Source organism: Eleutherodactylus coqui, unplaced genomic scaffold (assembly GCF_035609145.1).
Source record: "Eleutherodactylus coqui strain aEleCoq1 unplaced genomic scaffold, aEleCoq1.hap1 HAP1_SCAFFOLD_112, whole genome shotgun sequence".
NCBI classification, from domain to species: Eukaryota; Metazoa; Chordata; class Amphibia; order Anura; family Eleutherodactylidae; genus Eleutherodactylus; species Eleutherodactylus coqui.
The window spans coordinates 15,001-30,000 of record NW_027101952.1 but is presented as its reverse complement, the minus strand read 5'-3'; positions in this window follow the sequence as shown (position 1 = coordinate 30,000).

Genomic DNA, 15,000 nt, shown 5'->3' with positions numbered 1-15,000 from the left:
AAAAAAAATAAAAAAGCAACTCCGCCAAAGAGACGGGTAGCCAAACGGAGGCGAGGGCAGAGGTCGCCTCGCGTAGGGATGTTGGAGGTTTGGCTAAGTGCGGAGCCCGGTGTGTGGTGGAAAGGGGCTGACCCGGCTGGCCGGGGCCGGCGGGAGCTGCGGCTGCCGGGGCTGAGCCGAGTGTCGATGCATGTCGTGAGAACCGGGAAGGGGACAAACCGGTGGCTCCAGGCCGGGTTGGAGTTCCAGGAGGTCGGCCTGACTCTGGAGGTTTTCCCCTTAGCATTTCCCCATAGGCCAAAAGGGGGGAAGTCAAAAAAGCACCCCCGGCAGATGTATGCAGAAGGGGCTGGGGGGTGACGGAGAGCGGGCTGTTGGCAGCTGTGTGGTGGCTGCTGGCAGCCGTGTGCTGGCTGCAGGGGTGGGCCTGGGCGGCTGCCGAGGGCCCCCGTAGTGCACCTACCAGTAGGGGGCTCGAGACCCAGGCTGAGCCTCCGATGTGCCCGGGCAGGACACCCAGGAGGCGGGGAGCAGCCCCCGCTGAAGTCCATGGCAGTTGGCAGAGGCGAGTCTTGGAGAAAAAACGACAAAGTCCAAACGCTCCAGGCGTGCCGGCCAGGGGTGCGGACCCGGGTGGCCGGGCCGGCGGGAGCTGCGGCTGCCGGGGCTGAGCCGAGTATTAGTGCATGTCCTGAGAACCGGGAAGGGGACAAACCGGTGGCTCCAGGCCGGGTTGGAGTTCCAGGAGGTCGGCCTGACTCTGGAGGTTTTCCCCTTAGCATTTCCCCATAGGCCAAAAGGGGGGAAGTCAAAAAAGCACCCCCAGCAGATGTATGCAGAGTTGGGCTGGGGGGTGACGGAGAGCGGGCTGTTGGCAGCTGTGTGGTGGCTGCTGGCAGCCGTGTGCTGGCTGCAGGGGTGGGCCTGGGCGTCTGCGGAGGGCCCCTTCAGAGTGCACCTACCAGTAGGGGCTCAAGACCCAGGCTGAGCCTCCGATGTGCCCGGGCTGGACACCCAGGAGGCGGGCAGCAGCCCCCGCTGAAGCCCACGGCAGTTGGCAGAGATGGGTCTTTGAGAAAAAAATGACAAAGTCCAAACGCTCCAGGCGCTGGCCAGGGGTGCGGACCGGGCTGGCCGGGGCCGGCGGGAGCTGCGGCTGCCGGGGCTGAGCCGAGTGCCTATGCATGTCCTGAGAACCGGGAAGGGGACAAACCGGTGGCTCGAGGCCGGGCTGGAGTTCCAGGAGGTCGGCCTGACTCTGGAGGTTTTCCCCTTAGCTTTTCCCCATAGGCCAAAAGGGGGGAAGTCAAAAAAGCACCCCCGGCAGATGTATGCAGAGTTGGGCTGGAGGGTGACGGAGAGCGGGCTGTTGGCAGCTGTGTGGTGGCTGCTGGCAGCCGTGTGCTGGCTGCTGGGGTGGGCCTGGGCGGCTGCCGAGGGCCCCCTGAGTGCACCTAGCAGTAGGGGCTGATGACCCAGGCTGAGCCTCCGATGTGCCCGGGCAGGACACCCAGGAGGCGGGGAGCAGCCCCCGCTGAAGTCCACGGCATGTGCCAGAGGCGAGTCTTGGAGAAAAAACGACAAAGTCCAAACGCTCCAGGCGCCGGGCAGGGTGGCGGACCGGGCTGGCCGGGCCGGCGGGAGCTGCGGCTGCTGGGGCTGAGCCGAGTATTAGTGCATGTCCTGAGAACCGGGAAGGGGACAAACCGGTGGCTCCAGGCCGGGTGGGAGTTCCAGGAGGTCGGCCTGGCTCTGGAGGTTTTCCCCTTGGCTTTTCCCCATAGGCCTAAACGGGGGAAGTCAAAAAAGCACCCCCAGCAGATGTATGCGGAGGGGCTGGGGGTTGACGGGGAGCGGGCTGTTGGCAGCTGTGTGGTGGCTGCAGGGGTGGGCCTGGGCGGCTGCGGAGGGCCCCCTGAGTGCAGCTACCAGCGGTGGCTCAAGACATTGCCTGAGCCTCCGATGTGCCCGGGCAGGACACCCAGGAGGCGGGGAGCAGCCCCCGCTGAAGCCCACGGCAGTTGGCAGAGATGAGTCTTTGAAAAAATGACAAAGTCCAAACGCTCCAGGCGCTGGCCAGGGGTGCGGACCGGGCTGGCCGGGCCGGCGGGAGCTGCGGCTGCCGGGGCTGAGCCGAGTGTCGATGCATGTCGTGAGAACCGGGAAGGGGACAAACCGGTGGCTCCAGGCCGGGTTGGAGTTCCAGGAGGTCGGCCTGACTCTGGAGGTTTTCCCCTTAGCATTTCCCCATAGGCCAAAAGGGGGGAAGTCAAAAAAGCACCCCCAGCAGATGTATGCAGGAGGGGCTGGGGGGTGACGGAGAGCGGGCTGTTGGCAGCTGTGTGGTGGCTGCTGGCAGCCGTGTGCTGGCTGCAGGGGTGGGCCTGGGCGGCTGCGGAGGGCCCCCTGAGTGCACCTGCCCGCGGTGGCTGAAGACATTGCCTGACCCTCCGATGTGCCCGGGCAGGACACCCAGGAGGCGGGGAGCTGCCCCCGCTGAGGTCCATGGCAGTTGGCAGAGATGGGTCTTTGAGAAAAAATGACAAAGTCCAAACGCTCCAGGCGCTGGCCAGGGGCGCGGACCGGGCTGGCCGGGCCGGCGGGGGCTGCGGCGGCCGGGGCTTAGCCGAGTGTCAGTGCATGTCCTGAGAACCGGGAAGGGGACAAACCGGTGGCTCCAGGCCGGGTTGGAGTTCCAGGAGGTCGGCCTGACTCTGGAGGTTTTCCCCTTAGCTTTTCCCCATAGGCCAAAAGGGGGGAAGTCAAAAAAGCACCCCCAGCAGATGTATGCAGAGGGGCTGGTGGGTGATGGATAGTGGGCTGTTGGCAGCTGTGTGGTGGCTGCTGACAGCCGTGTGCTGGCTGCAGGGGTGGGCCTGGGCGGCTGCGGAGGGCCCCTTCAGAGTGCACCTACCAGTAGGGGCTCGAGACCCAGGCTGAGCCTCCGATGTGCCCGGGCTGGACACCCAGGAGGCGGGCAGCAGCCCCCGCTGAAGCCCACGGCAGTTGGCAGAGATGAGTCTTTGAAAAAAATGACAAAGTCCAAACGCTCCAGGCGTGCCGGCCAGGGGTGCGGACCCGGGCTGGCCGGGCCGGCGGGAGCTGCGGCTGCCGGGGCTGAGCCGAGTGTCGATGCATGTCCTGAGAACCGGGAAGGGGACAAACCGGTGGCTCCAGGCCGGGTTGGAGTTCCATGAGGTCGGCCTGACTCTGGAGGTTTTCCCCTTAGCATTTCCCCATAGGCCAAAAGGGGGGAAGTCAAAAAAGCACCCCCAGCAGATGTATGCAGAGTTGGGCTGGGGGGTGACGGAGAGCGGGCTGTTGGCAGCTGTGTGGTGGCTGCTGGCAGCCGTGTGCTGGCTGCAGGGGTGGGCCTGGGCGGCTGCGGAGGGCCCCCTGAGTGCACCTGCCCGCGGTGGCTGAAGACATTGCCTGACCCTCCGATGTGCCCGGGCAGGACACCCAGGAGGCGGGGAGCTGCCCCCGCTGAGGTCCATGGCAGTTGGCAGAGATGGGTCTTTGAGAAAAAATGACAAAGTCCAAACGCTCCAGGCGCTGGCCAGGGGCGCGGACCGGGCTGGCCGGGCCGGCGGGGGCTGCGGCGGCCGGGGCTTAGCCGAGTGTCAGTGCATGTCCTGAGAACCGGGAAGGGGACAAACCGGTGGCTCCAGGCCGGGTTGGAGTTCCAGGAGGTCGGCCTGACTCTGGAGGTTTTCCCCTTAGCTTTTCCCCATAGGCCAAAAGGGGGGAAGTCAAAAAAGCACCCCCGGCAGATGTATGCAGAAGGGGCTGGAGGGTGACGGAGAGCGGGCTGTTGGCAGCTGTGTGGTGGCTGCTGGCAGCCGTGTGCTGGCTGCAGGGGTGGGCCTGGGCGGCTGCCGAGGGCCCCCAAAGCGCACCTACCAGCAGTAGCTCAAGACCCAGGCTGACCCTCCGATGTGCCCGGGCAGGACACCCAGGAGGCGGGGAGCAGCCCCCGCTGAAGCCCACGGCAGTTGGCAGAGACGGGTCTTTGAGAAAAAACGACAAAGTCCAAACGCTCCAGGCGCTGGCCAGGGGTGTGCGGACCGGGCTGGCCGGGCCGGCGGGGGCTGCGGCGGCCGGGGCTTAGCCGAGTGTCAGTGCATGTCCTGAGAACCGGGAAGGGGACAAACCGGTGGCTCCAGGCCGGGTTGGAGTTCCATGAGGTCGGCCTGACTCTGGAGGTTTTCCCCCTGGCTTTTCCCCATAGGCCAAAAGGGGGGAAGTCAAAAAAGCACCCCCAGCAGATGTATGCAGAGGGGCTGGTGGGTGATGGATAGTGGGCTGTTGGCAGCTGTGTGGTGGCTGCTGGCAGCCGTGTGCTGGCTGCAGGGGTGGGCCTGGGCGGCTGCGGAGGGCCCCCGTAGTGCACCTACCAGTAGGGGGCTCGAGACCCAGGCTGAGCCTCCGATGTGCCCGGGCAGGACACCCAGGAGGCGGGGAGCAGCCCCCGCTGAAGCCCACGGCAGTTGGCAGAGATGGGTCTTGGAGAAAAAACGACAAAGTCCAAACGCTCCAGGCGTGCCGGCCAGGGGTGCGGACCCGGGTGGCCGGGCCGGCGGGAGCTGCGGCGGCCGGGGCTGAGCCGAGGGTCGATGCAGGTCCTGAGAACCGTGAAGGGGACAGACCGGTGGCTCCAGACCGGGTTGGAGTTCCAGGAGGTCGGCCTGACTCTGGAGGTTTTCCCCCTGGCTTTTCCCCATAGGCCAAAAGGGGGGAAGTCAAAAAAGCACCCCCGCCAGATGTATGCAGAGTTGGGCTGGGGGGTGACGGAGAGCGGGCTGTTTGGCAGCTGTGTGGTGGCTGCTGGCAGCCGTGTGCTGGCTGCAGGGGTGGGCCCCGGGCGGCTGCGGAGGGCCCCCAAAGCGCACCTACCAGTAGGGGCTGAAGACCCAGGCTGAGCCTCCGATGTGCCCGGGCAGGACACCCAGGGGGCGGGGAGCAGCCCCTGCTGAAGTCCATGGCATGTGCCAGAGGCGACTCTTGGAGAAAAAAACGACAAAGTCCAAACGCTCCAGGCGTGCCGGCCAGGGGTGCGGACCCGGCCGGGCCGGCGAGAGCTGCGGCGGCCGGGGCAGAGCCGCGTGTCGATGCAGGTGGTGAGAACCGGTATGAGGGTAATCCTGGTCGCTCCGGGCCGAGCCAGGGTTCCAGGAGGGCGGAAGGAGCGGGCCCGTTTCCCCTGATAGCGCCGACGACGGTAAAATAAGGCCTCGCAAAACGTCAGCACGAACACCTTGTCGGGGTATAAGGGAACGAGCGGTGTGCGGTCTTTGACAAAGTGACAGTGTTTCTCAAAAAAGCACCCCCGGCAGATGTGTGCAGACGGGGCTGGCTGGTGTGGGAGAGCGGCGGGCTGTTGGCAGCAGTGTGCTGGCTGCAGGGGTGGCCCGGGGCGGCTGCGGAGGGCCCCCAAAGCGCACCTACCAGCAGTAGCTCAAGACCCTGGCTGAGCCTCCGATGTCCCCGGGCAGGACCCCAGCAGGCCGGGCACGGACCGCAGCTTGCCCCCTTTGCCGTCCGATGAAGCTTGCACGGTCAGAAAAAGTTTCAAAGTCCCAACGGGGGAGAGAGTGTTGAGGGCGAGGGGGCGCTGGCTGCTCCAGGGGCCGGGAGGGAGGCCCTGGAGGTCGGCCTGGGGGTGAGTGGAGCGGCCCCCGTGTGTCCCTGAGCGTCCCCCGGTCTTTGGTCGAGAGGGGGTCTCAGCCGCTAATGTGCCCGCCCGGGTACCTAGGGAGGCCGGCCTGGGGCGAGTGGAGCAGCCCCCGTGTGTCCCTGAGCGTCCCCTGGCGTTTGCTGAAGAGGGGGTCTCAGCCGCTAATGTGCCCGCCCGGGTACCTAGGGAGGCCGGCCTGGGGCGAGTGGAGCAGCCCCCGTGTGTCCCTGAGCGTCCCCTGGCGTTTGCTGAAGAGGGGGTCTCAGCCGCCAATAGGGCCGCCCGGGTACCAGTGGGGGCCGGCCTGGGGCGAGTGGAGCAGCCCCCGTGTGTCCCTGAGCGTCCCCCGGTCTTTGGTGGAGAGGGGGTCTCAGCCGCTAATGTGCCCGCCTCAGGGAGGCCGGCCTGGGGCGAGTGGAGCAGCCCCCGTGTGTCCCTGAGCGCCCCCCGGTCTTTGGTGGAGAGGGGGTCTCAGCCGCTAATGTGCCCGCCTCAGGGAGGCCGGCCTGGGGCGAGTGGAGCAGCCCCCGTGTGTCCCCGAGCGTCCCCCGGTCTCTGGTGGAGAGGGGGTCTCAGCCGCTAATGTGCCCGCCTCAGGGAGGCCGGCCTGGGGCGAGTGGAGCAGCCCCCGTGTGTCCCTGAGTGTCCCCTGACGTTTGCTGAAGAGGGGGTCTCAGCCGCCAATATGGCCGCCCGGGTACCAGTGGGGGCCGGCCTGGGGCGAGTGGAGCAGCCCCCGTGTGTCCCTGAGCGCCCCCCGGTCTCTGGTGGAGAGGGGGTCTCGGCCGCTAATGTGCCCGCCTGGGGCGAGTAGAGCAGCCCCCGTGTGTCCCTGAGCGCCCCCCGGTCTTTGGTGGAGAGGGGGTCTCAGCCGCTAATGTGCCCGCCTCAGGGAGGCCGGCCTGGGGCGAGTGGAGCAGCCCCCGTGCGCCCCTGAGCGCCCCCTGGCGTTTGCTGAATAGGGGGTCCCAGCCGCCAATATGGCCGCCCGGGTGCCCGGGGGAGCCGCCTGGGGTGGCCCTGTGCAGCCCCCGTGCGCCCCTGAGTGTTTTTCAGTATCTGGCCGAGACACCCCCTGACCCTCCGACGGTGTCCGTTTGGAGTGCCTGGTGCCTGGGCACCCCCTGAGTGTTTTACAGTATCTGGCCGAGACACCCCCTGACCCTCCGCCGGCGTCCGTTTGGAGAGCCTGGTGCCTGGGCACAGACCGCGGCAGCTCCCGCTGGCCGCATTGACAGAGTGCTGAAAAAATGACAAAGTCCGAAAATGCCTGAGAACCGGGAAGGGGACAAACCGGCGGCTCCAGGCCGAGCCGGAGTTCCAGGAGGTCGGCATGATTCTGCCGGTTTCCCCATAGGAGGTGCCAAGTTGCCAAAATGGGGGAACTCAAAAAAGCACCCCCGCCAGATGTATGTAGGGGGGCTGGATGGTCGATAGGGAGTGGGTGCCTGGCAGCAGGGGCCACCCCGCGCAGGTGCCCCGGGGGGCCCGCGGGGGGCCCCCGAAGACACCCCCCCCAGCACTCGCTGAAAACCCCGTCCGAGCCGCCTGCGCTGCGGGGAGGGTGTCCCGGGAGGCCGGGCACGGCCCGCAGGTCTCTCCCTCTGTCCCCCGGAGAGGTTTGCACGGCGAGCCAAGTTTCAAAGTCCCAACGGGGGCGAGACACGGTGCGGCGAGGGGTGGCGGGCTGCTCCGCGGACCCGGGGGAAGCCCGGGGAGGGCGGCCTGAGGGCGCGGAGGGCCCCCTGAGAGTGCCTACGGGTAGTCGGTGAGAAACCCTGCCTGTACCTCCCACGGGGCCCGGGCAGGGACCCCGGGAGGCCGGGCAGAGCCCGCAGGTCGCCCCCTTCCCGTCCGATGAAGCTCGCACGGTCAGAAAAGTTTCAAAGTCCCAACGGGGAGAGAGGGTTGACGGCGAGGGGGTGCTGGCTGCCCCAGGGGCCGGGGGCAGCCCCTGGAGGTCGGCCTGGGGGTGTGGAGGGGCCCCCTGAGAGCACCCAACAGCAGTTGCTCAAGACCCCGCCTGAGCCTCCGGTGTGCCCGGGCATGAACCCCAGGAGGCGGGGAACAGCCGTGGCAGCCCCTGCTGAAGTCCTTGGCAGTTGGCAGAGGCGAGTGTTGGTGAGGAAAATGACAAAGTCCAAACGCTCCATGCGTGCCGTCCAGGGCGGCGGACCCGGCTGGCCGGGCCGGCGGGAGCTGCGGCGGCCGGGGGAGAGCCGAGGGTCAATGCAGGTCCTGAGAACCGGGAAGGGGACAAACCGGTGGCTCCAGGCCGGGCTTGAGTTCCATGAGGTCGGCCTGACTCTGGAGGTTTTCCCCTTGGCATTTTCCCATTGGCCAAAATGGGGGAAGTCAAAAAAGCACCCCCGGCAGATGTATGCAGAGGGGCCTGGGGGGGGGTGACGGGGAGCGGGCTGTTGGCAGCAGTGTGCTGGCTGCAGAGGTGGCCCTGGGCGGCTGCAGAGGGCCCCCTGAGTGCACCTACCAGCAGTTGCTCTTGACCCTGCCTGAGCCTCCGGTGTTGCAGGTCAGGACACCCATTGGCGGGGAACAGCAGGTGGCAGCCCCTGCTGAAGTCGTTGGCAGAGATGAGTCTTTGAAAAAACGACAAAGTCCAAACGCTCCAGGCGTGCCGGCCAGGGTGGCGGACCCGGCTGGCTGGGCCGGTGGGAGCTGCGGCTGCCGGGGCTGAGCCGAGTGTCGATGTATGTCACGAGAACCGGTATGAGGGTGATCCTGGTCGCTCCGGGCCGAGGCACGGTTCCAGGAGGGCGGAAGGAGCGGGCCCGTTTCCCCTGATAGCGCCGACGGCGGTAAAATAAGGCCTCGCAAAACGTCAGGACGAACACCTTTTTTGCATATAAGGGAACGAGCGGTGTGCGGTCCTTGACAAAGTGACTATTTCTCAATGTGCTGAGGAGTGGGGACCGCTCAAAGTCAAAGCACCGCGGCCGCCCCTCTGCCACCTCCCTGGGAGCAGAGTCATCGAGCGCGAGGGTCCCCACTCCGCCTGTGCAGGCCGCGGGGCCAACAGGCTGGCTGGCTGCCCGGGCAGACCCCGCTCTCCGAGCGGCCGGGCCCCAACGTTCGAGAGGTGTAGGAAGCCACCTTGGGGGGCTGCGGAGGCCCCCCTGACACCGCATCCAAGCCCCTGCTGAGAACCCTGTCCTAGCTGCCTGCGAGGGCAGGCGGGACCCCCCAGGAGGCCGTGCACAGCCCGCGGCAGCCACTGCTGAAGCCCAGGGCAGTTGGCAGAGATGAGTCTTTGAGGAAAAACGACAAAGTCCAAACGCTCCAGGCGCCGGCCAGGGGTGCGGACCCGGCTGGACGGGCCGGCGGGAGCTGCGGCGGCTGGGGAAGAGCCGAGTGTCAATGCATGTCCTGAGAACCGGAAAGGGGACAAACTAGTAGCTCCAGGCCGGGATGGAGTTCCAGGAGGTGGGCCTGACTCCGGAGGTTTTCCCCTTGACATTTTCCCATTGGCCAAAATGGGGGAAGTCAAAAAAGCACCCCCAGCAGATGTATGCGGAGGGGCTGGCGGGTGACGGGGAGCGGGCTGTTGGCAGCAGTGTGCTGGCTGCGGAGGTGTGCATGGGCGTCTGCGGAGGGCCCCCTGAGTGCACCTGCCAGTGGTGGCTCAACACCCTGGCTGAGCCTCCGATGTGCCCCGGCAGGACCCCAGGAGGCCGGGCACAGAACGCCGGCTGCCCCCCTTGCCGTTTGCCGAAGCTTTCGCGGTCAGAAAAAGTTTCAAAGTCCCCACGGGGAGAGAGAGTGTTGAGGGCGAGGGGGTGCTGGCTGCTCCAGGGGCCGGGGGCAACCCCTGGAGGCTGGGCACGGACCGCGGCACACCCCCCTTGCAGTCGGACAATGTCTGAGGAGACAAGTCATGAAAATGACAAAGTCCAAACGCTCCAGGCGTGCCGGCCAGGGGTGCGGACCGGGCTGGCCGGGCAGGCGGGGGCTGCGGCGGCTGGTGCTGAGCCGAGTGTCAATGCATGTCCTGAGAACCGGGAAGGGGGCAAACCAGTAGCTCCAGGCCGAGCTGGGGTTCCAGGAGGTCGGCCTGACTCTGGAGGTTTTCCCCCTGGCTTTTCCCCATAGGCCAACATGGGGGAAGTCAAAAAAGCACCCCCGGCAGATGTATGCAGAGGGGCTGGATGGTGACGGGGAGCGGGCTGTTGGCAGCGGTGTGCTGGCTGCAGAGGGCCCCCGAGGTGCACCTACCAGCAGTTGCTCAAGACCACGCCTGAGCCTCCGGTGTTGCAGGTCAGGACACCCATTGGCGGGGGAACAGCAGGTGGCAGCCCCTGCTGAAGTCGTTGGCAGAGATGAGTCTTTGAGAAAAAACGACAAAGTCCAAACGCTCCAGGCGCTGGTTAGGGGTGCGGACCCGGCTGGCCGGGCCGGCGGGAGCTGCGGCTGCCGGGGCTGAGCCGAGTATCGATGCATGTCGTGAGAAGCGGTATGAGGGTAATCCTGGTCGCTCCGGGCCGAGGCACGGTTCCAGGAGGGCGGAAGGAGCGGGCCTGTTCCCCCTGATAGCGCCGACGGCGGTAAATTAAGGCCTCGCAAAACGTCAGGACGAACACCTTTTTTGCATATAAGGGAACGAGCGGAGTGCGGTCTTTGACCAAGTGACTATTTCTCAGAGTGCTGAGAAGGGAGTGCGGACCGCTCAAAGTCAAAGCACTGCGGCCGCCCCTCTGCCACCTCCCTGGGAGCAGAGTCGTAGAGCGCAAGTGTCCCCACTCCGCCTGTGCAGGCCGCGGGGCCAACAGGCTGGCTGGCTGGCTGGCTGCCCGGGCGACCCCCCTCCGAGATGCCGGGCCGGGGCAGACTGTGCAAACGCGCGCGGGCGTGTTTTCTTCCCCTGGGGTGGAGCCCTTCCACCCCACGCCGTCCGAGGCCCGTTGGCCTCGGGCGGCCTGCCTCCGAGAGTGGGAGAGAGACGGAGGACGGTGGCCCGCGGCGGCGCGAGGCGTCCCCGTTGTTCCACCACGACTGCCAGCCGGTCGATCCTGCCGGTAGCCTGGGCTTGTCTCCGCTCCGCCTGTCCAGGCCGCGGGGCCCACAGGCGGCTTGCCTGGGAAGACCCCGCTCTCCGAGCGGCCGGGCGCCACGTTCAAGAGGTGTACGGAGCCACCTGTGGGGGGGTCTGCGGAGGCCCCCCTGAGAGCGCTGATAACCCTGTCCTAGCTGCCTGCGCGGGCAGGCGGGACCCCCAAGAGGCCGGGCACAGCCCGCGGCAGCCCCCGCCGAAGTCCACGGCAGTTGGCAGAGACGAGTCTCGGAGAGAAAACGACAAAGTCCAGACGCTCCAGGCGCCGGCCAGGGGTGCGGACCCGGCTGGCCGGGCCGGCGGGAGCTGCGGCTGCCGGGGCCGAGCCGAGTGTCGACGCATGTCGTGAGAACCGGTATGAGGGTAATCCTGGGCCCTCGGGGCCGAGCTACGGTTCCATGAAGGCGGAAGGAGCGGGCCTGTTTCCCCTGATAGCGCCGACGACGGTAAAATAAGGGCTCGCAAAACGTCAGGACGAACACCTTTTTTGCATATAAGGGAACGAGCGGTGTGCGGTCTTTGACAAAGTGACTATTTCTCAGAGTGCTGGAGTGGGGACCGCTCAAAGTCAAAGCACCGCGGCCGCCCCTCTGCCACCTCCCTGGGAGCAGAGTCATAGAGCGCAAGTGTCCCCACTCCGCCTGTGCAGGCCGCGGGGCCAACAGGCTGGCTGGCTGGCTGCCCGGGCGACCCCCCTCCGAGATGCCGGGCTGAGGCGTAGGCAGCCGCCTCCATCACCACCACCCAAGGCGAGAGAGTGGGTCAACGGGAGAGCCGTCGCGGCCGGGGGACCCTCGCCGCGCCCATGTCCGGGGAAGGACCACAAGGGCCCTGCTCCCCGGCGCCCCGGCGAGCGGGTTCACCCTCGGCGCGTACGGCTCTCGAGGATGGGGAAGGGACGCGCGTGGGCGTCCCTCCCGTCCCCCGCGGAAGAAGGCGAGCGACTCTGCGCGTCGGGACACCCCGCGGAGCCCCCTGCGGGGGGAGTACTCCGGGGGAGAAGCGTGGCGCAGGGGGTGCAGCCCTTTCCCAGGCCACCGTGCGACGGCGTCGGTGGGGCCGACGCCGAGAGAGAGAACGATCCGGGCTCTCCCGCCTCAGGGCGGCCGAGAGCGGGGCACGGGCCCCACGTTTGGTGACGGTTTTCCCGAAAGCGAAGGACCCCCGCCTGTCCCCTCGGGCTCCGGCCGATGCGGGCGGTCCAGGGCGGGGATAGGGGACGGCGGCCTGCGGACGACGCGCTTTATCCCCAGAAGGAGCGAGGCATGAGGGGGTGTTCCACCCCCGCCGGCCGGTCTCGCTCCTTCTCCGGGCTACGCCTCGGCGGAGTAAAGACCCCCGGGTCAACGCTCCCGCGTCCGGGTGCCGCCGCGCGTCCCCTTCCCGCGGGGGGTGGATCCCTTCCACCCCTGGCCGTTCGAGGCCCGTGCGCCTCGGGCGGCCTCCCTTCCGAGAGAGGGAGAGAGAGACGGAGGACGGTGGTCCGCGACGGCGCGAGACGTCCAAGTTGTGTTCCCCACGGCGGCTACCCGGTCGATCCCGCCCGGTGGCCTAGGCTTTTCCCCACTCTGCCTGTCCTGGCCGCGGGGCCGACAGGCTGTCTGCCCGGGTAGACCCCGTTCTCACTGAGCGGCCGGGCCCCAACGTTCAAGAGGTGTACGAAGCCACCTCGGGGTGGAGCCCTTCCACCCCTGGCCGTCCGAGGCCCGTGCGCCTCGGGCGGCCCCCCTTCCCGAGAGAGGGAGAGAGACGGAGGACGGTGGTCCGCGACGGCGCGAGGCGTCCAACTTGTGTTCCCCCACGGCGGCTATCCGGTCGATCCCGCCCGGTAGCCTAGGCTTTTCCCCACTCTGCCTGTCCAGGCCGCGGGGCCGACAGGCTGTCTGCCCGGGTAGACCCCGTTCTCACTGAGCGGCCGGGCCCCAACGTTCAAGAGGTGTACGAAGCCACCTCGGGGTGGAGCCCTTCCACCCCTGGCCGTCCGAGGCCCGTGCGCCTCGGGCGGCCCCCCTTCCCGAGAGAGGGAGAGAGACGGAGGACGGTGGTCCGCGACGGCGCGAGGCGTCCAACTTGTGTTCCCCCACGGCGGCTATCCGGTCGATCCCGCCCGGTAGCCTAGGCTTTTCCCCACTCTGCCTGTCCAGGCCGCGGGGCCGACAGGCTGTCTGCCCGGGTAGACCCTGTTCTCACTGAGCGGCCGGGCCCCAACGTTCAAGAGGTGTACGAAGCCACCTCGGGGTGGAGCCCTTCCACCCCTGGCCGTCCGAGGCCCGTGCGCCTCGGGCGGCCCCCCCTTCCCGAGAGACGGAGGACGGTGGTCCGCGACGGCGCGAGGCGTCCAACTTGTGTTCCCCCACGGCGGCTTCCCGGTCGATCCCGCCCGCCGGTAGCCTAGGCTTTTCCCCGCTCCGCCTGTCCAGGCCGCGGGGCCGACAGGCTGTCTGCCCGGGTAGACCCCGCTCTCCGAGCGGCCGGGCGCCACGTTCAAGAGGTGTACGAAGCCACCTTTGGGGGGGCTGCGGTGCCCCCCGCCCCGAGAGTGCCTCCCAGGCCGAGGGAGCCCGGCGGTCGAGTGTCGTAGGAAAGCGCGTGCCACGGCTGTGTCGGTCACAGGGGCCAGAGGTAGTTTGGGCAACGGCTTAGATCCGTATGAAGCTCATCCTTTCCGGCCTGTTCTGGCGGCGGCTAGGCGCGCGCGCGCGAATGGCACGACGCCCCTGGTTCCAGCGAGGCGACGGCGCCCCGCACCCCACTCTCTGGGCCGAGCAGAGCCCCCGAGCGCAAGGTTCCCCGCTCCGCCTGTCCAGGCCGCGGGGCCAGCAGGCTGTCTGCCCGGGTAGACCCCGCTCTCCGAGCGGCCGGGCCCCAACGTTCAAGAGGTGTACGAAGCCACCTTGAGGTGGAGCCCTTCCACCCCTGGCCGTCCGAGGCCCGCCGGTAGCCTTGGCTTGTCCCCACTCCGCCTGTCCAGGCCGCGGGGCCGACAGGCTGTCTGCCCGGGTAGACCCCGCTCTCCGAGCGGCCGGGCCCCAACGTTCAAGAGGTGTACGAAGCCACCTTTGGGGGGGCTGCGGTGCCCCCCGCCCCGAGAGTGCCTCCCAGGCCGAGGGGAGCCAGGCGGTCGAGTGTCGTAGGAAAGCGCGTGCGCGGCTGTGTCGGTCACACGAGCCAGAGTTAGTTTGGGCAACGGCTTAGATCCGTATGCAGCTCAACCTTTCCGGCCTGTCCTGGCGGCGGCTAGGCGCGTGCGAACGTCACAACGCCCCTGGTTCCAGCGAGGCGACGGCGCCCCGCACCCAACTCTCCGGGCCGAGCAGAGCCCCCGAGCGCAAGAGCACCCGCTCCGCCTGCCCAGGCCGCGGGGCCGACAGGCTGTCTGCCCGGGTAGACCCCGCTCTCCGAGCGGCCGGGCGCCACGTTCAAGAGGTGTACGAAGCCACCTAAAGGGGGCTGCGGTGGCCCCCTGCCCCGAGAGTGCCTCCCAGGCCGAGGGAGCCCGGCGGTCGAGTGTCGTAGGAAAGCGCGCGCGCGGCTGTGTCACACGGGCCAGAGTTAGTTTGGGCAACGGCTTAGATCCGTATGCAGCTCAACCTTTCCGGCCTGTTCTGGCGGCGGCTAGGCGCGCGCGCACGTCACGACGCCCCTGGTTCCAGCGAGGCGACGGCGCCCCGCCACCCCACTCTCCGGGCCGAGCAGAGCGTCCGCTCTCGCTCCTTGGAGCAGAGCCCCCCGAGCGCAAGAGTCCCCGCTCCCGCCTGTCCAGGCCGCGGGGGCCGACAGGCTGTCTGCCCGGGTAGACACCGCTCTCCGAGCGGCCGGGCCGCAACGTTCAAGAGGTGTACGAAGCCACCTTGGGGGGGCTGCGGAGCCCCCCCTCCCCATGAGAGCGCCTCACAGGCTTTGCTGATAACCCCGTCCTAGCTGCCTGCGCGGGCAGGCGGGACCCCCAGGAGGCCGCGCATAGCCCGCGGCAGCCACCGCTGAAGTCCACAGCAGTTGGCAGATAGGAGTCTTGGAGAAAAAAACGACAAAGTGCAAACGCTCCAGGCGCCGACCAGGGGTGCGTACCTGGCTGGCCGGGCCGGCGGGAGCTGCGGCTGCTGGAGTTGCACCGAGTGTCGATGCATGTCGTGAGAACCGGTATGAGGTTGAACCTGGGCCCTCGGGGCCGAGGCGCGGTTCCAGGGAGACGGAAGGAGCGGGCGTGTTTCCCCTGATAGCGCCGACGACGGTAAAATAAGGCCTCGCAAAACGTCAG